The 25,944-nt window shown below is 40.2% G+C and overlaps 1 protein-coding gene across 1 annotated transcript in view; it reads right to left on the bottom strand.

The window, feature by feature from the left end:
* Positions 1 to 6,453, bottom strand: part of RP1 (RP1 axonemal microtubule associated) — a 1,008,071-nt gene extending 1,001,618 nt beyond the window's left edge. Inside the window, exon 1 of the mRNA XM_063923729.1 lies at positions 6,367 to 6,453. The gene's annotated coding sequence lies outside the window, so the exon portion shown is untranslated. The remainder of the gene's footprint in view (positions 1 to 6,366) is intronic.
* Between the last annotated feature and the right edge of the window lie 19,491 nt (positions 6,454 to 25,944).

Below are 25,944 nucleotides of genomic sequence, written 5' to 3'. Positions count from 1 at the left end.
GACTTCTTGGTAAGTTAATGAACCATCTCTGGAGGAGTCATTTGGTGTATGCATAGTAGCAATGGGTTAATCAGGTATGGTGACAGTGTTCGCGTGCTAGAGGCCATGCCCCTTGTGCTACCGGGCACTTCTTTCCCACCATTGTCTGCTGTCTGCCTCCACTGTGTCGGGTGTGTAGGGCCCATTAGTGTGTACACTCAATTTTGTTTGTCAGGGCTCTGGGAAGTTCAAGGGAAATTGCTCATCTTCCACATTGTTCATCTTTCACATTGGTCATGTCTTCTAGTGTGTAGAGCCCTTTACTCCTACAGTGTGAAAAGAACAGACTGATCGGGGCCGGAGCTGACGTCACACACCGTCCCAGAAATGCTTGGGAATGCCTGCGTTTTCCCTGACACTTCCAAAAAATGGTCAGTTACCACCCACAATAGCCCTCTTTATGTCAATCAGCTTGCGAATGGCTGGGCAATCCAAATTTTCTCACCAGCTTGTCGCTGTTTGGGGATGCCTGTTGTTGTTTGGCAACGCGAGTGCGCATTGCGGTGCATATGTATTTGCAGTCAATCGATAATCGCCCGCTGTGCGAAAACGCACAGCAGCGGTCAGGTCTGAATCGGGCCCATTATGAGAAGGTGCTAAGGCAGATGCAGTATTCGGACTCTAGGCTGACACTGTCTAGGTCAACACACATTAGGTTGACACACATTAGGTCGACACGGGAAATAGGTCGACACAACCATTCGGTCGATATGAACAAGGTCGACATAGAAAAGGTTTTTCACATTTTTGAACTTTTTCATACTTTACAATCCACGTGGACTACGATTGGGAACGGTAACCTGTGCCAAGCGCAGCAGTCGTGGAGTGAGACACCTTGCCCAAAGCATGGCGAGCCATGCGAGGGGACACGGTGCACTAATTGGGGTTCACCGTCACTTTACGAAGAAAACAACACCAAAAGAACATAAAAAACCCCATGTCGACCTTTATCCATGTCGACCTTGTTCATATCGACCAATTTCCTGTGTCAACGAGAAACAAACAACAAAAAACTGCTGTATAGCGCCTCAAATAAAATGATGTAGCAAGTAGTAAATTATAATTAGAATTACTCCAACACCTGCGCTGCCATAAAACACTGTATGGGTGTTTAGCTAGGAACAAATATGGAAAAAAGAAGAGAGCGGCGGCGCAATGTGTTGGGGCAATACAAAAATAAGAGCTGACGTGTAAGCAATAAAAATAATTTATTATACTAATGACATTGAATTATAACATTAAAAGTCAATTATATATTTACGAAAAATAAAATAAAAATTATACCAAAGTTTGGATGTTAAAACACCTTGATATTGAAGGTATATGAGCTGGAGGTTAACACCTTCAGTAATGATGAGACATAGGGGTATATTTACAAAGATTTGTGTTTTGGCCGTTTTGAAGGGTGTTTGAACTCGAATGGTATCAGGTGCATTTTACTGCAACTTTTTGAATCCTGATACGATCATTCACTAAGCTGCCGAGTTTTGCACAATCGTTTTTTCCGATGTCGATGTGATTCGTAATATCAGGCAGTGTTTTACGGGAGTGATGAGTAAAACACTGCCTGACAAAACACAAGGAATCCCGGCCGGATCTGTGAGATCCATGCAGGGCTTCATTGTGTACCTTAAAAAGTTGTTTAAAGTCTTTAAAAATCTGAAAAAAATTGCGTGGGGTCCCCCCTCCTAAGCACAACCAGCCTCGGGCTCTTTGAGCCGGTCCTGGTTAAAAAAATATGGGGAAAAAAATTACAGGGGTTCCCCCATATTTAATCAACCAGCACCGGGCTCTGCGCCTGGTCCTGGTTCCAAAAATACGGGGGACAAAAAGCATAGGGGTCCCCCGTATTTTTGAAACCAGCACCAGGCTCCACTAGCCAGGTACATAATGCCACAGCCGGGGGACAATTTTATACTGGTCCCTGCGGCCCTGGCATTACATACCCAACTAGTCACCCCTGGCCAGGGTACCCTGGAGGAGTGGGAACCCCTTAAATCAAGGAGTCCCCCCCCCTCCAGCCACCCAAGGGCCAGGGATGAAGCCCGAGGCTGTCCCCCCCATCCAAGGGCGGCGGATGGGGGGCTGATAGCCTTTTGTTAAAATGTGAATATTGTTTTTAGTAGCAGTACTACAAGTCCCAGCAAGCCTCCCCGACTGCCAGGACCCCCCCTGACTCCTGTCAAAGAGGGTCCCTTCAGCCAATCAGGGAGCGCCACGTCATGGCACTCTTCTGATTGGCTGTGTTCTCCTGTAGTGTCTGTGAGGCAGCACACGGCACAGATACAATGTAGTGCCTATGCGCTCCATTGTAGCCAATGTGTAAACATGGGACCCCTTTCAGTGCGTGGTCGGGTTTCCATTTTATTATTTTGCCAAGTACATGGATTATACAAAGGTCTGATTCTACACTGGATTATGTGAGTATAATTTTTTTCACAGGTACCCCAAGGATTCTACATGGAGAAGAGGACCGAGCCTCGTGGGAACATAGGTAAGTATGTATGCATGGAGGTGTGCATGTATGTAATAAACTTATACTTTCACAGTGTGTGTCCTGTTTTTTTGGGGGTATTTTTTTAGTAGTAGTACTACAGGTACCAGCGGGCCCGGTTTTCCACCGCATGCTGGTACTTGTGGTTCTCCAAGTACCAGCTTGCGGGGGAGGCTTGCTGGGACTTGTAGTACTGCTACTAAAAACAATATTCACATTTTTTCAAAAGGCTATCAGCCCCCCATCCGCCGCCCTTGGATGGGGGGGACAGCCTCGGGCTTCACCCCTGGCCCTTGGGTGGCTGGAGGGGGGACCCCTTGATTTAAGGGGTTCCCACTCCTCCAGGGTACCCCGGCCAGGGGTGACTAGTTGGGTATGTAATGCCAGGGCCGCAGGGACCAGTATAAAAGTGTCCCCCGGCTGTGGCATTATGTACCTGGCTAGTGGAGCCCGGTGCTGGTTTCAAAAATACGGGGGACCCCTACACTTTTTGTCCCCCGTATTTTTGGAACTGGGACCATGCGCAGAGCCCGGTGCTGGTTGATTAAATATGGGGGAACCCCTGTCATTTTTCCCCCCATATTTTTCCAACCAGGACCGGCTCAAAGAGCCCGAGGCTGGTTATGCTTAGGAGGGAGGACCCCACGCAATTTTTTTCCAGTTTTTACACTAAACAGACCCTTTCCCACAGATAACCATGCACAGATCTCACTGATCCGTGCATGGTTATCCAAAGCAGGTCTATTTTTTTGCTGCTTTTTTTAACAAATCTAAAAAAAAACAGACCCGCACTTGAGCACTCAGAAACTAACACCCAAATACGAATGAATAGTGAATCCCCATATTGTATGAAATAACAGCCGTGTTTGACCGATGGTCTATTCATTCGTATTTCGGAACTTTGCAAATCAAACCATTACGAATAGTCCAAACACTGCCGAGATTGGTGCTTAGTGAATTCCCGGATTGGGACTTAGAAAAAAAAACACAAATCGGACAAACTCGGATTTTTAGTAAATACTGGCCAATGTGTCCAGTTTCAATCTCCATATAATGTATCCACAGTCAAATAAGCGGCCAATCAGTTAATGGCTGATATAGGAGTGCCGTAATTAACAGTCTCAATATGGCAAATGAAAAGCGGTTGCCTGACACATAAGTGTGTACCTCTCCGTGGGCTGGTCCAAACCGAGCGTCCTCAGTTGTGTAGTCCTGCAATGCCCACTACTTGCTATGCAGCGGAGAGGTGATCGTGCTGTCGCCGGGTGGGTATGTTAAGTTGTCAGCAGCCTCCTTGTACACCTTGATCCTGGTATCCGTAAAGGTAGCAAGTTGCTGATTGAGCTATCTCCACATTGGTTCCACACTCCGGCTTTACTTCACTGCCGCCGGCAGCCTTTACCAGTACGCTGCTGACAACTTAACATACCCGCCCGGCGACAGCACGATCACCTCTCCGCTGCATAGCAAGTAGTGGGCATTGCAGGACTACACAACAGAGGACGCTCGGTTTGGACCAGCCCATGGAGAGGTACACACTTATGTGTCAGGCAACCGCTTTCCATTTGCCATATTGAGACTGTTAATTACGGCACTCCTATATCAGCCATTAACTGATTGGCCGCTTATTTGACTGTGGATACATTATATGGAGATTGAAACTAGACACATTGTCTCATCACTACTGAAGGTGTTAACCTCCAGCTCATATACCTTCAATATCAAGGTGTTTTGACATCCAAACTTTGGCATAATTTTTATTTTATTTTTCGTAAATATATAATTGACATTTAATGTTATAATTCAATGTCATTAGTATAATAAATTATTTTTTTTGCTTACACGTCAGCTCTTATTTTTGTATTGCCCCAATGCAATTTCCTGTGTCAACCTAGTCACCGTCAACCAATAGATGTCGACCTAGACACTGTCGACCCTGAGTCCCATACCCGACAGATGCAATCCTTGCATGGAAGTTAAAAGCTTAGTGCTCTTGTAGCAGAACAGGTGAGTAAAATGCTTCAGCAATTTCAGGGATTTAGAGCAAATGATGAAATACTTTTTCACTTTACACAGCTTGCAGAACAATGCAACTACCCCTTATCGATATGTTCAAGTAAATGAAGGAGTTCCTATGCTCATCTTATCTTCCACAAGTGACTGATACTCAGATTTATCACCTATATTCTTCACGTAGATACCTGCTGTAGCAGCAGGTATCCATAATAATAATAATAATCATAATAATAATAATGATAATAATCATCATAATAATATTGCACTGATACAATTGCCTTCACTTCACAAACAGCTTAGTTTATATGGAGCACTATCAAGCTTTAAAGTAAATACAGATGCCCTACTTGATGGACATTAATGGATCTTATCCCCCAAAGTACCTCCCCTTCAAGGAACAGCCCGCTTCACCCTGAAGATGCAATCTTTGCACTCCCTGCTGTTACTACATGTATGTTTAAATGTAAAAAGATGCAATAGCATAAAAATAGTCACAACTATAAATATGGTATTTACTCTGTCCTGCATTTATTCTGATACACAAATTACCTTTAACCCTTCCACCACCCCTGTGTTGAACCTATTTTGGCACTTTTCAAGCTGGTCACATTCCAGCGTCAGTATCAGTAATTTGTATATACACATTATACAGTACACATAATACACTGTATCTTGTTTTATTTTCACAGAAGACAGACTATTCAGAATATATCATTCACTAGCTTGTACCTCTTCACATGGCAAAGGCAATCTACCTAAAATGGTCAATAAGAGTTTAAGTAAATAAACTAAAAGCAAATGAGTGGGGTTTTTTTTTCTGACAACCATCAATAAATACTTGTTTCTTGCATGGTAACTATCAATACACCTTTCAAAAGCATTAATAACCAAAATTCTGTATACAGATAAAATAATTTTTTATTTGATACTGGAATGTAATGCATAAAATAACATGGTAGCCCCACAAGACACTGTATGACATTTTTAAAACCTGGACAACTTATGGCTTCAAATAAGGGTACCCTTCTTTTATTTGATCCAGAATGGGAGCAATCTTAGGCATTGAAACTCTCTAATCCCTGGAAACACTGGTAAATTACAGCGGCTAATTGGATACCACCCACAATAGTAAAGAATAAAGCAAACAAACACAATTAGAAATGTTGAATTTGTAGGGCCGGATTCAAATAGGCTCGATACTTACTGCACAAGGAAAAGAGCTTGTAGCCGTGGACTTTACATCCTTAGTTATTCAGATACAGGCCCTTCTGCTTGCGCTGTAATTCCACGGCTAATCATGCACATTAGCCCATAGACTCTGGGATGTATGCCCAGAGGCAGAGCTATTGGCTAGTGATAATATAATGCCATCTTTGGGCTACTATTTCACAAAGATAACCAGTAGAGGGTTGAGGGTTCTTCTAGTAGAACTCTCCCCGGCAATGGCCACTGCACATGCGTGGTCTTCTGACTGTGCATATGCAGAATGGCCCCAACTCCCGATATAGAAGGGAAATGACTGCAGGCTGCAGCAAGCAGCAATTGAATAGCAGCAGCCACTGCTAAAAGCCTGTGATAAACAATTAGCATTGCTAATTGAATCTGGCCCTTAAATCATTGTAATGTATTCAGATTCAGAGCAGTTTGAATAACCTCACTAGGGATGCACAGTACACGAGGAGAGGTTGAGGAACCCCGACATTCGGTATATACATCTTAGTTCATGTCACAAACACTTTAGACAGAAATAATCACTTGAAAAATCCGGGTGAACATGATCAGAATAAAACAGAACATTGGCTGCTGGTTAGTTGTACCTGCTTTCCAGTGAGCTGGATCATGCGTCTTCATTCACCCAGAGGAGTACTAGATGTGTTAGCAGTTAGAAGCCAGTAAGCTGCTCTGTTGTGGGTCATGCAGCTGAATAATGAAAATATATTTATTTAAAAACTCACTGTTTGTTCTCCATTGAAGCTTTACTGTAGCAACAGCAAATAAACAGCAAATAAATGCTTGCCACACCTAGTAATCTTTACCACTAAAGCCATGGATTAACTCTCTGTCGCTCAGCATCTTAATCACATACAGACAATGTGCATATTGTATCACTGTCTACATTTCAGGCCAGGTTATTAATATTGTTAATATTTATAGTTGAGTAAAAGCTAAACAATACTTTATTAAGTGTTGTGGAGGAAACCCGCTTTGTTTTATTTTTGTTTCTATGTCAGATCACTTTTGATTTATTAAGAAAATGATTCATAAGTTGTCACGTGCATGCTGCCATATTTTAACCAAAGTCTACTCAGCATCCTAAACAAGACTAGATTAAAGTCCTCATAGATCTGGGGCAGAAAATGTTCAATGGCCTATTACATACATGCCAACTTCTGGGCTGCTCTCGCCGGGAGAAAGCAGTCAGGTCGGCTTAGTTAGGTGGTAGTGGTGGTGACACATGGCACATCAAAGGGGGCAGGGTGGAGGCTGTACGTGGGCGTGGCGACCATGACATATCATTGTAGCCACGCCCCCTACATTACAATGCCAAGATTGCAGCCATTATACAGCAGGGATCTTGGCTACAATGATGCGATTCACCCAGAATTGCATCATCGGCACTCAGACCACCCACTTTCCTCGCTAAGTGGGCAGCCGGGCAGGGGGAGTTCTTCTGAAGTTGGGAGACTTGCCTGTACTTCCGAGGGGCCAGGAGGGCCAACCAATTTTCAGGAGCCTCCCGAACATTCCAGAAGAGTAGGCAAGTAGGGCCTATTATGAGAAACGGAAGACCTGTGATTGGTTCTGTGTGGGTGTGGCCAGTGGCATGTGCGCCTCTACCCCAGGTACACTATCAGTCCCAATGTCTAAATATGTAACAGTAGAAGAATTATACAATTTTGTGAGGATAATAGAAGTATCATTTTATTTACTCCATAGTTCAGAAACAGTCCCTAATTTTTCTACATATAGTAATTTTGGACTTGAGAAGCCAGCACACTACACACGACACGTTTCAGGGATCTGGTTTTTCCTATATTGCTCCTCTCCAAGATGTCACATCTAGGGAGGCCAATCCTAGGCCATTTTTTCATCGGGTATCGGGATTGAAAATGGTCAATCCCGGGATTCCCGAGATACCCGGGATTGGCTTTCTTCTTGTGTGTCCGCCCTGCCTCTCCCCACCTGCCCCACAGGACGCTTAATGCTGAGGATGCTTAATGCTGCCCAGCATTAAAGGGTCGCCTGATCCCGCAATCCCCGGGATTGGAGCTTCCAATCCCGGCACTGAAAAGTTTGTGAACTGTTACCATTCTGCTGTGGTGAAGGTGTATCGTAACTGGACAAATGCCGTTTTCGCCACTCCTGTAGTCTTTGCGGAACGGGCCACCCTGCCAAGGACTGTAAATCCAATCCCGGCAGCCGATGCGCCGATCAGGGGGACCCCACCGATAGAGCTCAATAAAGCTCCTTCACCCATAATCGTACTGGAACTGTAGAAGTGGCTGGCGCGTTACCCACATTCTGCCGGGTTTTTATTTGACGGTTTCCGTTACGGTTTCAAGTTGCCCATACCCGACTCAGTTTTGGTAGTGTCCCGCAGGAATTTACAGTCTGCTCTGGATTCGCCGCAAGTGGTTCGTCAGAAGGTGGATGCGGACGTGGAATTGGGCTGGATGTGCGGCCCTTTTTTCTGTGTACCGTTGCCCGACTTGTGCAACTCCCCTTTGGGGGTCGTGCCCAAGAAGGTTCCGGGCAAGTTCCATCTAATACAGCATTTGTCTTACCCACGCGGCGGTTCCCTTAATGACGCTATTCCTGATGAGTACTGTAGGGTGCTTTATCAACTTTTTGACGAAGCTCTTGAGCTGGTTCAGGGATTTGGTGAACGTGCTTTGCTGGCTAAGCTGGACATCGAGTCAGCTTTCCGGCTCCTCCCTTTACACCCCGGTTCATTTCGGTCATGGGTTTCCGGTTAGATGGGTCCTATTTCATTGACAGGTGCCTGCCCATGGGGTGTTCTATTTCTTGTGCCTAATTTGAGAAATTCAGTGGTTTTTTACACTGGTGCATCCAGGAGAGCACGGGCCACGCCGGTATTGCTCACTATTTATACGACTTTCTCTTTATAGGCCCCAGAGATAGCGAGGTTTGCCTGCACGTATTGCGGTCCGCATCCGTTTTGTTTAGGCGTTTGGGAGTTCCCATTGCAGCGGACAAAAATGAGGGCCCTACGTGTTGCCTTTCCTATCTCGGTATCGAAGTCGACACGGCTGTAGGTTGTTGTCGTATTCCCGAAGACAAGATCCATAAGCTTTTGATTTTGATTGGAGATTGTTTGGGCAGGACCAGGGTCAGGCTCCGTCAGGTTCAGTCCCTGTTGGGTTCCTTCAATTTTGCCTGTAGGGTCATACCGATGGTCAGGGTTTTTTGTTGGAAATTTGAGTGGGCGACCGCTGGGGTGAACAAGCTGCATCACACCATCCGCCTGTCTCGGGAGATTAAGGACGATCTTAGAACTTGGGCACCATTTTTAGAACACTTTAATAGGGAGTTGTTATGGCCCCTTCCCCCAGTATCCAGCCCCCATCTCCAGCTCTTTACTGATGCTGTGGGTTCCTCGGGCTTTGGTGCCTTTTTCCAGGGCGAGTAATGTGTTGCTCCTTGGCCCCAGTCTTGGGTAGCGCGAGGTTTCACTGCTAATTTGCTGTTGCTCGAATTGTTCCCAATCATTGTGGCGGACGAATTGTGGTCGCCTCGATTGGCTAATCAGACGATAATTTTTTGGTGCAACAATTTGGGGGTGGTTCATGCGGTAAATAATCAAAGATCCTCCTCCCCTCAGGTTTTACATTTGCTGCGACACCTGGTCCTGACCTGTTTGCGCTTTAACATAAGCTTCACAGCCAGGCACGTTCCCAGTGTTGACAACGGTATTGCGGATGCTTTATCGCATTTACATTTTCTGAGGTTTCAGGAGTTAGCCCCGGGAGCCTCAGCTCTCGGTCTAACTTGTCCGCATTCTGTCTGGCAGATTGTAGAACAGGCCTGAGGTTGTTGGAGGTGAGATCATTGGCATCTTCTACCTCGCAGGACTACGCCTCGGCTTGGAGGAATTGGGAATCCTATCAGACTTCTCACTTAGTTGCTGGTAAGTCTGTGGAGGATTGCTTCCTCGAGTACGTGTGGGGCCATTACCCACGGGGCAAATCCATTGTGGATATATCCTTTTATGCTAGGTTACTAGGGACAGTTGACCCCACAAAGTCATTCATCCTGGATAAGGCGTTGAGAGGGTGGGCCAGGGAGACCCCTTAGTTGCTGATGCACGCAGGCCCGTTGACCTGCGTTTGTTGCGCAAGTTGTTGGTTGCGGTTTCTGCCGTAGCAGGAAATTAGTTTGATGCATCTTTATTTAGAGTGGCATTTTCTCTTGCCTTTTTTGGCGCTTTTAGGATTAGTGAGCTGGTGGCCGTTAACAACTTTTCCTCTGACTCTGGATTCTTTTCAAGAACGTAGTCTGCCGTGACGGGCTGATCATGTATAAGATTGCCTGGTCCAAGACGGATCAGTTAGGCTGCGGAAAATGGGTGTAGCTGAAAGTATACCCAGAGGTTGATCTGTGCCCCCTTAGCTTAACACAGGCTTATTTGCCCACCAGGACGGTGGCCGGCATTCAATTTTTGCTGCACTCTAACTCTTTGCCTCTTACTCGTTTCCAGTTCACTGCTGTTTTTAAACGTTGCTTGACACAATTAGGGCTTAATGTGGCGGACTACGGAACGCATTAATTTCGGATAGGGGCGGCTACTTGGGCCACCGCCAGCGGGCATTCCCAGTCGGCCATTCAAGACATGGATCATGGAAGTCCGCTGCTTATAAGTCATATGTTCATGTTGATAAGTTGTGATGTGCGCCCGTTGGTGTCGACCCAGAAACGTTGTTTGCCCACCAGATTTGGAACGGCTAGCATTCCTTATCTGGGGGCATGAAGGAATTTATTTATTTTTTCCCCGTTAGTGGGCTAATTACAATTGTCTGTCCTACAAGTCCACCTGAGGTTTATTAAAAGTTTTTGCCTTCACTTGGGTCCGTTTTTTCTGCTGTTATTATTTAGTTGTGTTTCCTTTTTTGGTCATACATGCTAACCGTTAGGCTATTCTCTTTTACAGCCCCTAATTTTTCATCTTCCCAGGTTTGGGTGGTGGGCCATTCCTACATTTTTTGGGCGGAGCGTCACCCCTTAGCTGCACAGGCGTTCGGAGTGTTAGGTGGCTCGGTGTTAGGGGTTTACGGTGGTCTGGTTTATTGTCATTGCAGTTTGAAAAATAGTGGTATTGGGGTCGTCCAGATGTTGTTATACTTCACCTAGGGGGTAATGACATATGCCAGAGGAAAGTTATTGATTTGACGCTTCAGGTTAAGGAGGATTTGTGTTGCTTACGCGCCCGATGGCCTGATGTTTGTGTCGTGTGGTCTGACATAGTCCCTAGGATGCAGTGGAGGGGTTCTATCAGCCTGATTGCCGTTGATAAGGCCCGGAAGAAAGTAAATTTTGCAGTTTCTAAATTTGTTAAGGCTAGAGGTGGTTTTGCCGTGCGGCACTCTTTGCTGTTGACTGAGAATCCTTTGTATTTTAGGAGGGACAGGGTCCATTTGTCTGAGGCTGGTTTGGAGGTTTTTCTTCTGACTATTTTTTCTGTTTGGTCTAGTTCCAGTTTGTTGTTTTTTCGGTGCTGGATGGCGTGCTGTGGTTTGGTGGGCCATTTTATCATTGGGGTTAGAACCTGGCCGTGGCGGGAAAGTGCTTTTTACCAGCGGCCACATGGGGCATAAGTGGTCTTTGAGGGGCACCTACCCTTTCCAAGGACGGCTAGTGAGTTCTGCCCATAAGGGGGGATGATGGGCATTTTCTGTAGGAAATGTTCACGCTATGCCATAGTGAAGGGTGGTGTTGCCTTCTCAATGCAGGTTATGCTTTTGGCGTTTTAGTCGCCTCATATTATAAAAGTAGGTGCTTTTAAGTCGCCGCCATTATTGTATAACATCAATTGGCTAGAGCTGGTTATCAAACGTTTTCCTTGCCATCCCTTACCAGAAGGGGCATTCCACTTAATAAATACATTAATGACCTTTTAAACTTACGCAGGTGTTGTCCGCGTCTTATTTTGTATGTGTCATTATTTTAGAGATATGCTAGCTTATTGGTTGTGCAAAGGTAATCACAATTAATCAATAGACGCCTTATATGTCTGGCAATGTTAGCCCATTTGCATTCTTGTACTGTAAGTCACTACTGCAGTGTGTATGCCAGCCTTAACTTCTGACCACAGTGGCTGAGGCTATATTTTATTTCAAGTGTCTAGCCATTTTGTGCTGCTGGACTGTCAGTATTAAGATACCTTTCTGAACTGATGCACTGCTGATCCCTTAAGCAAAAATGCAAGGTTGGGAGGAGTTTACAGCAGCCTCATAGATCCACCTTCAGATCCTTCCAATCCAGACAGACCGCTCCCTCAATTGGCTGGTGTTGGATCGGGGGATGGAGTCCGCATTCTATGCATATTGGCTCCTATGCTTCACGTCAGGTCCTTCAGGTGCCAGTAGTCTCTCAGCTCTCCAACTGCCCGGTTTTCCCGGTCTGGCAAAGCCACTGGTCGTTACAAGTTCATTCTTCCCCACCAGGTCCACATCCAGAACCTTCAGCGGGACAGTCCCATTTTCCTAGTATAGCAGCGGGTAAATAGCAGGTGAACAGATGCCATGCACATGGCATTAACGCACACACACTCACTCACTCACTCACTCACTCTCTCTGACAGGAACGGGGCTGCTGTGAAGCTCCACCCCTTTTCATTAGGCTCTGCCCCCTTTTCGGTCATGCTCCACTGAACAACAATGTTGGGAGCTATGATATTATTCTCCCTACACTGCTTCAACCTCTCCTATATTTACTGTAATAAGCATGTACTATACTAACATCACTGTATACATAAAATAGTTTTATTTGAGGAGCATTATAATTAACTAGAAATGTCTCAATTGGTTAAAAACCACTTAGAATAGTAGAGAATATGAACCGAAGAATGACTGTTATTACCTTAATGCACACACCCAATGTATTCATATATAAAAATGTATTTATTAAAAAACAGTAAAAACAATTGTTAAAATATAAGAGATTTCATTTTCACAAAACAGTTTTTCACCAAAAAAAGCAATGACAACTTTCAGGCTTTTATAGTCCATTCACTTTAACAGATATAACATAAAGTTTTCACCCAACGCGTTTCATCTAAGGCGACTTCTTCAGGGGTGTCTTTGAATGTGAAAAAAGGAGAACAAAGGGTGTTTTAGTGTGCAGAACTGATACATAATTTAAAAAACAATTAAAATGTAACTACTCAATTTCAACAATATCTGGTATGGAAATACATATTTCACAATTAACAATTACCCTTAGGGGGAATTTATACATAGGTATTTCACTTAATCCAATGATACATCTAACAGTGGTCATTGCTATTTTTGGTGAAAAACTGTTTTATGAAAATGAAATCTCTAATATTTTAACAATTGTTTTTACTGTATTTTAATAAATTAATATTTATATATGAATACATTGGGTGTGTGCATTAAGGTAATAACTGTTGACATATAGGTAATTGTCCGCACTCAATATAATATTAGGGCAATGGATGTTGTCTGAATCAAAATATAATTCATTATAAATAGGCGATGTAACCATAGTGAACATGCATAGGAAGTATCGATCTAGTTAGATGGTATATATGTGTATGCTTTTGTGTGTATAGGCATAGTAGGGAATAATGTAATGCAATGTCTGCATACAGATATATGTCTGTAGCAAATGAATAATTTGATTCTGATAGATAAAATCAGCAAGCCACTTGGTTTAGGTCACTTCAAAGGCACACAGGTAATGGCATGCGCAAGGAAGTGCCTAAGACTACAATCAGGAATCTGCATATCCTGAGCAATGTATGTTATTCGGCCTTCTGCTTTGAGACAATGACTCCTAGGATCAATTGAATTAACGAAGTCTCAAATGTTGATGAACACTAGCAGTATTTACACTCCAAAATAACCAAAGGAAAACCTTGATAGACAAACAAATATCAGACGCTATGACTCCAGAATTCACCCCCTGCTCGTCACTGTTGAACAAATTATCTGATATGTTTTACAACACCTTTGAATATGTAAATTGGGATTGTTAAAGTTGGGATATAAGACAGGGTTTGGAGCAGTCTTTAGTTAGTGCAGAGGGAAAGAGACAAGGAAAGGATCCTAAGACATCAGAAGAAGGTAGCTATGCATTTAACCCTCAATAATTCTTGCAAGTGTACAGTATGTGTGTTAATTGTTTAAGTTTGTAATATTGTTTGTGTTTGTTTAATATGTACTGCAGTTAATAATAATTATAGGATTTATTATCATTGTGTTTTTCATATCTTGTATTTTGTATACCTAGAATAAAGTGTTATTGAAATAGAGCTATTATTCCATGGTTCAAACTCATTTTTTGGAATCTCTAAATCATACAAATCTGCATATATTATATAAGGCTCTGCAAAGTTGGACAATATATTTATACCCCTAAGGTATAGAGCATTGATATATCAAATGAGCCAGAAGGATACATCCCTGCATAAAGTATATTTACCATGTGCACAGATGTATTGCTTGGACAGTAATTGTTTTCAGTAGCTATATTCATACCCACATAGTCAATGAGCCAGGATTATATATCTCTGTAAAGTATAATTACACTTTACCTTGACATATCTCTTGGACAAGTAGATATATAATTCCTAAACCCAAATGAGCCAATCACATGCATATGTATAGGAATGTTCATATAATGTACATTGCTGTGTGATTGGACTAGTGCTAATCTCTGCCCCTTTAGCTATGAGCCAACCTAATTTGTAAGCCTATTATAATATATTTGCAGATGTAAGATACATAAAGCATAAATCAATATATGATATAATAAATATATATTATATAAGATTCCACACTTCAATAATTGGCACCCCAGATGGGACCATGGAATAATTTGGTATCTATTTTAAACTAACATAATATCTATTAGGAAGCAGCACCAATGGCTATAAGCCTGCTGGCAAAGTACAAGATCACAGTGGAATAGGTTACAAATGAGAATAAAGAATTTAAAGGCCTAGAATAGAAAATGTGCACAGTGGAAATTAGTATTTCCAAATAAATGTATAAATGTACCAGGTATTAGAGTTTAACCTTAAGACACCGGTCAATCTTAAGGAGAGGATACCTTCAGTACTAAAAACAAAGAATATATAAATTTAGCATTGTAATGTTAAATATGCAAAAAGTTGCAGCAGCATTAGGAAAAATGCGCAGAACTGCGGATTTAGAAGCCAAACAGAAATGTAAAGAAGGATCAGGTTCACGTCTTCGTAAGGCGTGCCTGACCATTAATGCAAAAATGCATTCATTATTTAAGTCCCTTAAACAGAAAAATAAACAGAAAAAGTTTGGGGCAGAAGCAAAAAGCCTGGCAGATTGTAAGCAAACTGTCATGACCTCTCAGGAGGAGATAAAAGAAAGTACAAGGGAGAACATTGTAGATGTAGGTGAGACTCAGGACAGCATTGTCCATGTGCAGCACACAGAGTCTGCTATGGTCACACAGACCACCAGCAGAACAGCCTCTGTGGTAAAGGAAGAAAGTAGCAATGTGCCGGATGTGTCTATCATCAGACAGCACATTAATGTAAAGGAGGTAGCAGCAATAGGAGATGTCCCCTATACTGTTTCTACTAAAGGGGAAGATTATTGTAACTCAGATTATGAGTATTCTGCTGAATACACTCTCAGAGTTCCCAATGTAAATGAAGAATTTGTTATGCCCTTAGGCAAAGGTGAATTGTCAGCAGATTTAAACACTGATAGCAGCAGTACAGTGCACACAGGGGTGGGGAAGTTCCCCATGGTGAAAACCCCCATGGCAACCAGAGTTGCAAACTTTGAAATGTATTCACCTGGAAACATGTTTAAAGGGAAAATACATGAAATTAATTCAGGAATGCATGTTTACAAACAAAGTTCCCAAACTTTTGTAACCCCCACACAACACTCAGAGAAATCTAGTGATGGTGCAAATGTTTGCATGCTCTCAGAGAGACCACATGCAGAGTGTCATTCTGCAAACCACACACCAATTAACAATGACACAAAGTATCACCAGGATGAGAATCTTTTTATGCCCTGGTGCCATAACCATTTTATTAAAGGTGTGGACAAACAGAAGGCCCTGGAACCTACAAAACATATTTGGCAAAGTCTAACAAGTTTCTCTCCCCACAAGAATATTTTTCAGGAAATACAAGATGCTTCAAGACCAAGAAGCCATGCCAAGCAGCAAACGCTATGGTTGGAGACAGTCTGGGACCAGGCTGCATCACAAGGGAGTATGGTCACAAGTGAATACGGTAGTATCATTCCTTTACTTGTTAGATCCAATGTAGCCATTGTTTGCTTTGATGTTCCAACAGCCACAGTTTCCAAATTAAACCTGCATCATATCTGCAGCGACAATTGTGCTGTCATTGACACACAATGTGACAGGAAAGATTGGCACAGGCCAGAAACAATTGTTTGTTTGTTATTCAATCTTTAAAGACACATTTGTAAATTCTGTACCTGATAACATGCAGCAGATAGGACAGAATGCATAGCACGGTATGTTAAATCACTGTATAAATATCTGTGATATTCATTGTATGTCTTTTTGTTTGATTCATAGTAATCCTGGCAACCTGTATACAGAATGGTGCAAGACTCCAAAAAGACTCTAATTTACAAGGGAAAAGGTCTTCATTAACCCTTTCATCGCTGCTATCCAGCAAAATCGACATAGCATCCCTAAAGACTGATATATGGACAAATCCTCAAGGAGTTTTCCAGTTTCACAAGAAAGGGGAAGGTTTTCATTAACCCTTTCATCACAAGTAATCATTACTTGTCTTTCAAACTACATGTACACCCCCACAACAGTGTACAGCACATCTCATCACTGTGATTATACAGAACTGTCTCATCCCTTCATATACCTTAATCAAATATATATGTAAACATTTGTCTGAGATATATATATATATATATATATATATATTTTTTTTTTATATCATTGTATTATATACCTTGTAAATATTTTATGTTTTTTTTATATTACACAGTAGATACTACCCATGCTTCCTTCGTAAAAGCTTCAAAAGTAATTAAATATCTAATACTGGATGGAATTAGATTTAGTCAAAGCCATTCCTAAATGATATTTAATATCTGTTTGAAGCAAAATTGTATTCATTTATTGTATTGATAGGATGTTACTATATACACATCAAAAGCATTTTAAATAATTATTAGTCAAAATATAGGTAGGATAGAAAACGCCTTTATATGGGTTAAACTGGTATAGGGTTATTTAAGATTGAGATGTATAAATAGGTTCAAGGTAGAATAAGGAGACTTAAGACTGCATGGTCATTTATTCAGTGAGGAAATACAGAACAGAGTAGGTGTACTACTCACAGCCATTTGTGGTACTATTGCCCGAAGACAATTAAGAAAGAAAGAAAGAAAGAAAGAAAGAAAGAAAGAAAGAAAGAAAGAAAGAAAGAAAGAAAGAAAAAAAAAAAAAAAAGACTGTTTCATATATGCCTGTTCTATTCAAAATCACAACCTGTTTGTGCAAAAGCAATATGGACACTTGTCACAACTGCGGCATTGGAAAAACATTTAAAGGACGCACAAGGCTAAAGACTGTATAAAGACTATTACTATTACCGAGGGTCATCACAAGTACTGAATGTTCAAGACACAGCACTCGACGTACACAGCCCTCTGCCTCAAACAGCGAAATGGCAAGCAAAGGAGCAGCTGCTATGAAGAATTCTACTTCAACTGCCTTCATGAGGCAAACGTAATACGTCTCCAATGGCAAGCAAACCACGCAGATGACATTACTCTCCCAGTAAATTGCTACAGCCAAGAACAGCAAAAATGTCCAAACGTACTGATCCAGATACAGAAAAAAGGTCTACAATTGGGCTATGGTATTCCAAATGTCTGTAGAAATTAGTTTTCCTCATGAATACTGAATAAAAACCTCAGTCTTGTCTGCTTTAGTTAAAAGTAAAAGTAGAATAAGGTTAGGTAAGCTAAGAATTTTTTGAGATTTTTAAAATCATAATGGTTATTATTATTACACTTATGGTATATATTATGGTTACAACAAAAGTTATGTTTTGAAGAAATTTTGAAATGTATTTGGAAGCAATTACGCTAGTTTAATGTGTGGCCAATCAAAATAATTTCTCATGGCCACAAGGGGGCGACTGTTGACATATAGGTAATTGTCCGCACTCAATATAATATTAGGGCAATGGATGTTGTCTGAATCAAAATATAATTCATTATAAATAGGCGATGTAACCATAGTGAACATGCATAGGAAGTATCGATCTAGTTAGATGGTATATATGTGTATGCTTTTGTGTGTATAGGCATAGTAGGGAATAATGTAATGCAATGTCTGCATACAGATATATGTCTGTAGCAAATGAATAATTTGATTCTGATAGATAAAATCAGCAAGCCACTTGGTTTAGGTCACTTCAAAGGCACACAGGTAATGGCATGCGCAAGGAAGTGCCTAAGACTACAATCAGGAATCTGCATATCCTGAGCAATGTATGTTATTCGGCCTTCTGCTTTGAGACAATGACTCCTAGGATCAATTGAATTAACGAAGTCTCAAATGTTGATGAACACTAGCAGTATTTACACTCCAAAATAACCAAAGGAAAACCTTGATAGACAAACAAATATCAGACGCTATGACTCCAGAATTCACCCCCTGCTCGTCACTGTTGAACAAATTATCTGATATGTTTTACAACACCTTTGAATATGTAAATTGGGATTGTTAAAGTTGGGATATAAGACAGGGTTTGGAGCAGTCTTTAGTTAGTGCAGAGGGAAAGAGACAAGGAAAGGATCCTAAGACATCAGAAGAAGGTAGCTATGCATTTAACCCTCAATAATTCTTGCAAGTGTACAGTATGTGTGTTAATTGTTTAAGTTTGTAATATTGTTTGTGTTTGTTTAATATGTACTGCAGTTAATAATAATTATAGGATTTATTATCATTGTGTTTTTCATATCTTGTATTTTGTATACCTAGAATAAAGTGTTATTGAAATAGAGCTATTATTCCATGGTTCAAACTCATTTTTTGGAATCTCTAAATCATACAAATCTGCATATATTATATAAGGCTCTGCAAAGTTGGACAATATATTTATACCCCTAAGGTATAGAGCATTGATATATCAAATGAGCCAGAAGGATACATCCCTGCATAAAGTATATTTACCATGTGCACAGATGTATTGCTTGGACAGTAATTGTTTTCAGTAGCTATATTCATACCCACATAGTCAATGAGCCAGGATTATATATCTCTGTAAAGTATAATTACACTTTACCTTGACATATCTCTTGGACAAGTAGATATATAATTCCTAAACCCAAATGAGCCAATCACATGCATATGTATAGGAATGTTCATATAATGTACATTGCTGTGTGATTGGACTAGTGCTAATCTCTGCCCCTTTAGCTATGAGCCAACCTAATTTGTAAGCCTATTATAATATATTTGCAGATGTAAGATACATAAAGCATAAATCAATATATGATATAATAAATATATATTATATAAGATTCCACACTTCAATAATTGGCACCCCAGATGGGACCATGGAATAATTTGGTATCTATTTTAAACTAACATAATATCTATTAGGAAGCAGCACCAATGGCTATAAGCCTGCTGGCAAAGTACAAGATCACAGTGGAATAGGTTACAAATGAGAATAAAGAATTTAAAGGCCTAGAATAGAAAATGTGCACAGTGGAAATTAGTATTTCCAAATAAATGTATAAATGTACCAGGTATTAGAGTTTAACCTTAAGACACCGGTCAATCTTAAGGAGAGGATACCTTCAGTACTAAAAACAAAGAATATATAAATTTAGCATTGTAATGTTAAATATGCAAAAAGTTGCAGCAGCATTAGGAAAAATGCGCAGAACTGCGGATTTAGAAGCCAAACAGAAATGTAAAGAAGGATCAGGTTCACGTCTTCGTAAGGCGTGCCTGACCATTAATGCAAAAATGCATTCATTATTTAAGTCCCTTAAACAGAAAAATAAACAGAAAAAGTTTGGGGCAGAAGCAAAAAGCCTGGCAGATTGTAAGCAAACTGTCATGACCTCTCAGGAGGAGATAAAAGAAAGTACAAGGGAGAACATTGTAGATGTAGGTGAGACTCAGGACAGCATTGTCCATGTGCAGCACACAGAGTCTGCTATGGTCACACAGACCACCAGCAGAACAGCCTCTGTGGTAAAGGAAGAAAGTAGCAATGTGCCGGATGTGTCTATCATCAGACAGCACATTAATGTAAAGGAGGTAGCAGCAATAGGAGATGTCCCCTATACTGTTTCTACTAAAGGGGAAGATTATTGTAACTCAGATTATGAGTATTCTGCTGAATACACTCTCAGAGTTCCCAATGTAAATGAAGAATTTGTTATGCCCTTAGGCAAAGGTGAATTGTCAGCAGATTTAAACACTGATAGCAGCAGTACAGTGCACACAGGGGTGGGGAAGTTCCCCATGGTGAAAACCCCCATGGCAACCAGAGTTGCAAACTTTGAAATGTATTCACCTGGAAACATGTTTAAAGGGAAAATACATGAAATTAATTCAGGAATGCATGTTTACAAACAAAGTTCCCAAACTTTTGTAACCCCCACACAACACTCTGAGCAATGTATGTTATTCGGCCTTCTGCTTTGAGACAATGACTCCTAGGATCAATTGAATTAACGAAGTCTCAAATGTTGATGAACACTAGCAGTATTTACACTCCAAAATAACCAAAGGAAAACCTTGATAGACAAACAAATATCAGACGCTATGACTCCAGAATTCACCCCCTGCTCGTCACTGTTGAACAAATTATCTGATATGTTTTACAACACCTTTGAATATGTAAATTGGGATTGTTAAAGTTGGGATATAAGACAGGGTTTGGAGCAGTCTTTAGTTAGTGCAGAGGGAAAGAGACAAGGAAAGGATCCTAAGACATCAGAAGAAGGTAGCTATGCATTTAACCCTCAATAATTCTTGCAAGTGTACAGTATGTGTGTTAATTGTTTAAGTTTGTAATATTGTTTGTGTTTGTTTAATATGTACTGCAGTTAATAATAATTATAGGATTTATTATCATTGTGTTTTTCATATCTTGTATTTTGTATACCTAGAATAAAGTGTTATTGAAATAGAGCTATTATTCCATGGTTCAAACTCATTTTTTGGAATCTCTAAATCATACAAATCTGCATATATTATATAAGGCTCTGCAAAGTTGGACAATATATTTATACCCCTAAGGTATAGAGCATTGATATATCAAATGAGCCAGAAGGATACATCCCTGCATAAAGTATATTTACCATGTGCACAGATGTATTGCTTGGACAGTAATTGTTTTCAGTAGCTATATTCATACCCACATAGTCAATGAGCCAGGATTATATATCTCTGTAAAGTATAATTACACTTTACCTTGACATATCTCTTGGACAAGTAGATATATAATTCCTAAACCCAAATGAGCCAATCACATGCATATGTATAGGAATTTTGAAGAAGTCTGATGAGACGAAACGCGTTGGATTTTCCTGCACTAATCCCTTGCTGCTTTTGAGTTAAGTTAAACTCCTTATCCTTTTAATACTTGGTCCTGATTTTTATGGTTGTACGTTTTTATGCTTTTTATGCTTTTTTTCAAAAGAACTTGTTTTACTCTCATATATATTAAAAAACCTTTTTTATAAATTTTATACATGTATATATTTTTTGGCTTTTAAATTTACCATTTACCATTTTTTTAACAACACTGAGCGCCGAACCCTATCTCTCCATTTTTCCATACGCCCAGCAGTGCGATACCGGCACTGCATACTTAGGGCCCGGCAGACACCTTTAATGAGGTTATGTGTGTTTTACTATGGTAATGTTTAAACAATTATAATCTTAATTTAGATTATTTTACTGAGATCATACTTCACAAGTGGCGCTATACCTCCCCCCTTGTTTTTATATGTATAGGAATGTTCATATAATGTACATTGCTGTGTGATTGGACTAGTGCTAATCTCTGCCCCTTTAGCTATGAGCCAACCTAATTTGTAAGCCTATTATAATATATTTGCAGATGTAAGATACATAAAGCATAAATCAATATATGATATAATAAATATATATTATATAAGATTCCACACTTCAATAATAACAGTCATTCCTTAGTTCATATTCTCTACTATTCTAAGTGGTTTTTAACCAATTGAGACATTTCTAATTAATTATAGCTCTCCTCAAATAAAACAATTTTATGTTATTTCTCTTAGGCCCATATTGGCAAGGGGCTTCTAGGTAGCAGCATAAGATAATGAATAAACTATTTTTGTTTAACATGATACAGGTTGAGTATCCCATATCCAAATATTCCAAAATACGGAATATTCCGAAATACGGACTTTTTTTGAGTGAGCGTGAGATAGTGAAACCTTTGTTTTTTGATGGCTCAATGTACACAAACTTTGTTTAATAGACAAAGTTATTAAAAATATTGTAATTAATGACCTCCAGGCTGTGTATATAAGGTGTATATGAAACATAAATGAATTGTGTGAATGTAGACACACTTTGTTTAATGCACAAAGTTGTAAAAAATATTGGCTAAAATGACCTTCAGGCTGTGTGTATAAGGTGTATATGAAACATAAATACATTCTGTGCTTAGACTTAGGTCCCATCGCCATGATATCTCATTATGGTATGCAATTATTCCAAAATACGGAAAAATCCCATATACAAAATACCTTTGGTCCCAAGCATTTTGGATAAGGGATACTCAACCTGTATTTTGAATCACACTTAAAAGGTATATCATAAAAGGAATACCTTGGTTAAAGCACAACAAGGATTATTTTGTTTATCACTGTATACATATTTACATCTGTGACATAACATATATGTTTAAAACGGACATTTAAACCATGAAATTGCATACATATTATTGTAACTTGGGGGTTACATACAAGTATAATAATAACTTGTTTTTCTATCACCAATTTATCATGTGTAAAAATGTATATACTGTGGCTGACATAGACAAAATTGGTATCTTTCCTGGACCAGCAGACTGTAAGCTGCCCAGCTATAACATGAGATAGGAAAAAGGAGTAGTGGTCAGTGGGCTCTTTACTATGAAAAGTTTCTAAGCCTCACTCATCACTCCATCAGATGTTGTATAGCTGTGGTTGTCATGGTAATAAAAATACTTAGAAACCTGTGAAATTATTAATAACAGCTTGTTACAAACCATTAATGAAAAATTAACAATGTGTTATCTAACTGGTTATTAGAGTGATTTATGTTAAAATAAAAACAACTCACAACTCTTTAGAAAGGATTGTAGCTTTTAGTGATTGGCTCACTGTGTCCCTCTGCTGGCCATATGTGTAAATGCACCTTTTTGTTTACATGCTCCTGCATTTTTACAGAAATGTCAGTGACCTGGGAATATATTTATTAATCAATTCTAGAGATGTGCGGCGGACACTTTTCGTGTTTTGGTTTTGGGTCTGGATCCCCCCTCGTCTTTTGGATCTGGATTGGTTTTGCCAAAACCATCCTTTCTGGTTTTGGTTTTGGATCTGGATGATTTTTTTAAAAAAACATAAAAACAGCTAAAATCACAGAATTTGGGGGTAATTTTGATCCTACGTTTTTCCCCCCGTCAATTTTTATTAAAGAAAAAGGCATATATGGGATTACAGACATCATTGGTTGAAATCATAACGTATACAGCGATATGATGTACATCCATCATATGTAAAACCGTCATGACAGGTAAACAAATTGTATTTTGTAAGACATACGAAAATAAAGCGAAATATGACAATTGAGAGTTACGTGTGGTCTGATTCAATTAGAGTGCGAACCCTATAAATGCGAGCGAAACCATTCTAGCAAGAGGATATAGATAGACCAAATGAGGAGAAAGAATCGTTCAAGTGTCATATTGTTGTGCGAAGTAAGCGCAAAACATCAGCAAATCAACCATTATTGGATAGTAACATAAAAGTAACCTTTTCTTCATTTTTAATTTTCTATTTAATAAGGGTGGTTCGTCCAATAGAAAAATTATAACAATAAAATGTGCGTAATGGGGAAAGATGGGGGGAGGGAAAGAGAAATAAAGAGGAGAAAGGAGGGGAGGAGGGGGGTTCACAAGACCGAGACAAGGACAATAGGCATTACCAGTCCTGAGAGCATTAAAAATCCTACATAAGAGGTGTTAATTAGTTATACCCACTGAATGGAGTCCCATGAGCAGAACAAAGAAAGGCATAATAGAAACAAGTCTTCTATGAAATTTGTCTTAACATGAACCAAGTAGTAGACTCAAAAAAAAATTGAATCCTGAGTTGAGTTTATTCATCAAAGCTTTGAATAACATTATCCCATTTCCTATAAAATCTAGGCGCTCCTGACTCTACTTCAGGTACTAAAGCTTGTCTTTCATAGAAGATATTATTTAATAGAGTTACTTTCAGCTCCGCAATAGATGGAGATTGTTTATGCAACCAATGAGTAAGAATTATCTTCTTGGCAATGGTAAGTATAACAGTTAGTGCGGGTATGATCTACATTTTGTGTGGGCCTAAACCTAAATCCCATTCTGAAAAGCAGTAGAGCAGACAGGCGGCAGGGTGTTTACAGAGATGGAGTGAGAAAGTAACATTAATAAAGTTCATCAACTTATCCCAAAAAGTCCTTATTTTCCCACAACCCCAAAAATTATGAAAGTATGTGGCGTCAGCCATCCCGCATTTAAAACAAAGACCTGAAGAGGTCAGGGTGAAATAAGAATGCTGTTTCGGGGAAATGTAGGCTCCATTTAAGAACTTAAGATGTGTTTCTTGTAAAGCCGCTGATCTTAAATGCTTAAGTGTGGGAGGCAATGTGGACATGAGGTCCGATATAGAAGGAAAATCAGGCATATCCTGTAACCAATGTGAACAAAGTTTATGCTGTAAAGCTCCCTTCCTGGAATCAACAAGAATAGAGTATAAATTACGTATACTATAACCAAGACCTATATCCGAATGCAAAAGAGGTGCAAGGGGGTCAATGTTAGTATCAAGAAGTATTGCGGGGGGTAATGATTGTACAAAATGGCGAGATTGTAGGTACATAAAGAAGTGTACATTTTGTAATTTATATTTATCAACCAAAGTAGAGAAGGGGTATATTACACCTCCAGGATCAAAGATATTTCGAATAGACGAAATACCCTTTTCCCTCCATGTGAGGTAAGTATGGTTTTCAAGTCCAGGAGTAAATTGGGGGTTACCCCAGAAGGTAGTGTTAGTGAAGTTCCTATGCAGTCGTTTCTTAATGGACTTCCATGCTCTATATGTGTCGCAAAAGAGCACATTAGTCTTTAAATGCGGAGGGATCAGTGTAGTAGGTGTATGGAGTAAGGCAGCTGGAGAATAGGGGTGAAAAAGGTGCTCTTCTATATAAGGGAGTGTGTACACTGAGCCACCAGAAAACCAGTCTGCAATATAGAGAAACAGTGCAGCTTTTGAGAAAGCAGGAATGTCTTGCATCCCAAAGCCACCCTCCACCCTGGGCAACCGCAGTGTATGACAAGAGACTCTAGACTTCTTCCCTGACCATATAAATCATGTGAAAAGAGAATTAAACTGTTGTATGTTGGATTTAGAAAATTGCTATGGGAGCATTTGGAGAACATAGGATAATTTGGGGAAAACAAAGTCTTTGATATCTGGCAGTATTGTGGTTAACTACAAAGGTAAAGCTATCCATCCCTTCAATATTTTCTCCGCAGAAGAATATATGTGTTGAAAATTTACAGAATAAAGGGCATCTAAGGTTGGGGGGGATAATTACACCCAAATATTTGAGCGGGGAATGACAAATAGTAAATTGTGTCATTGTAGAGGATAAGGGAGCTGAGGAACGTCTAGAGCCCAAGGGGAGGAGACGAGATTTATCATAATTTACTCTAAAGCCTGAGAAGCAACCAAAGTGAGATATAATCTGTTTTATAGTGGGAATAGATGACTGGGGTTTTGAAATAAACAATAACATGGTTCCTGGCTCCCCGACTGCATGAGAGCCAATATTTTACGCACATTTACTGCAGAGTGACGACCCCA

The sequence above is a fragment of the Pseudophryne corroboree genome, chromosome 5 (genome assembly GCF_028390025.1).
Source record: "Pseudophryne corroboree isolate aPseCor3 chromosome 5, aPseCor3.hap2, whole genome shotgun sequence".
NCBI classification, from domain to species: Eukaryota; Metazoa; Chordata; class Amphibia; order Anura; family Myobatrachidae; genus Pseudophryne; species Pseudophryne corroboree.
This window is presented reverse-complemented; position numbering and strand designations above follow the sequence as displayed.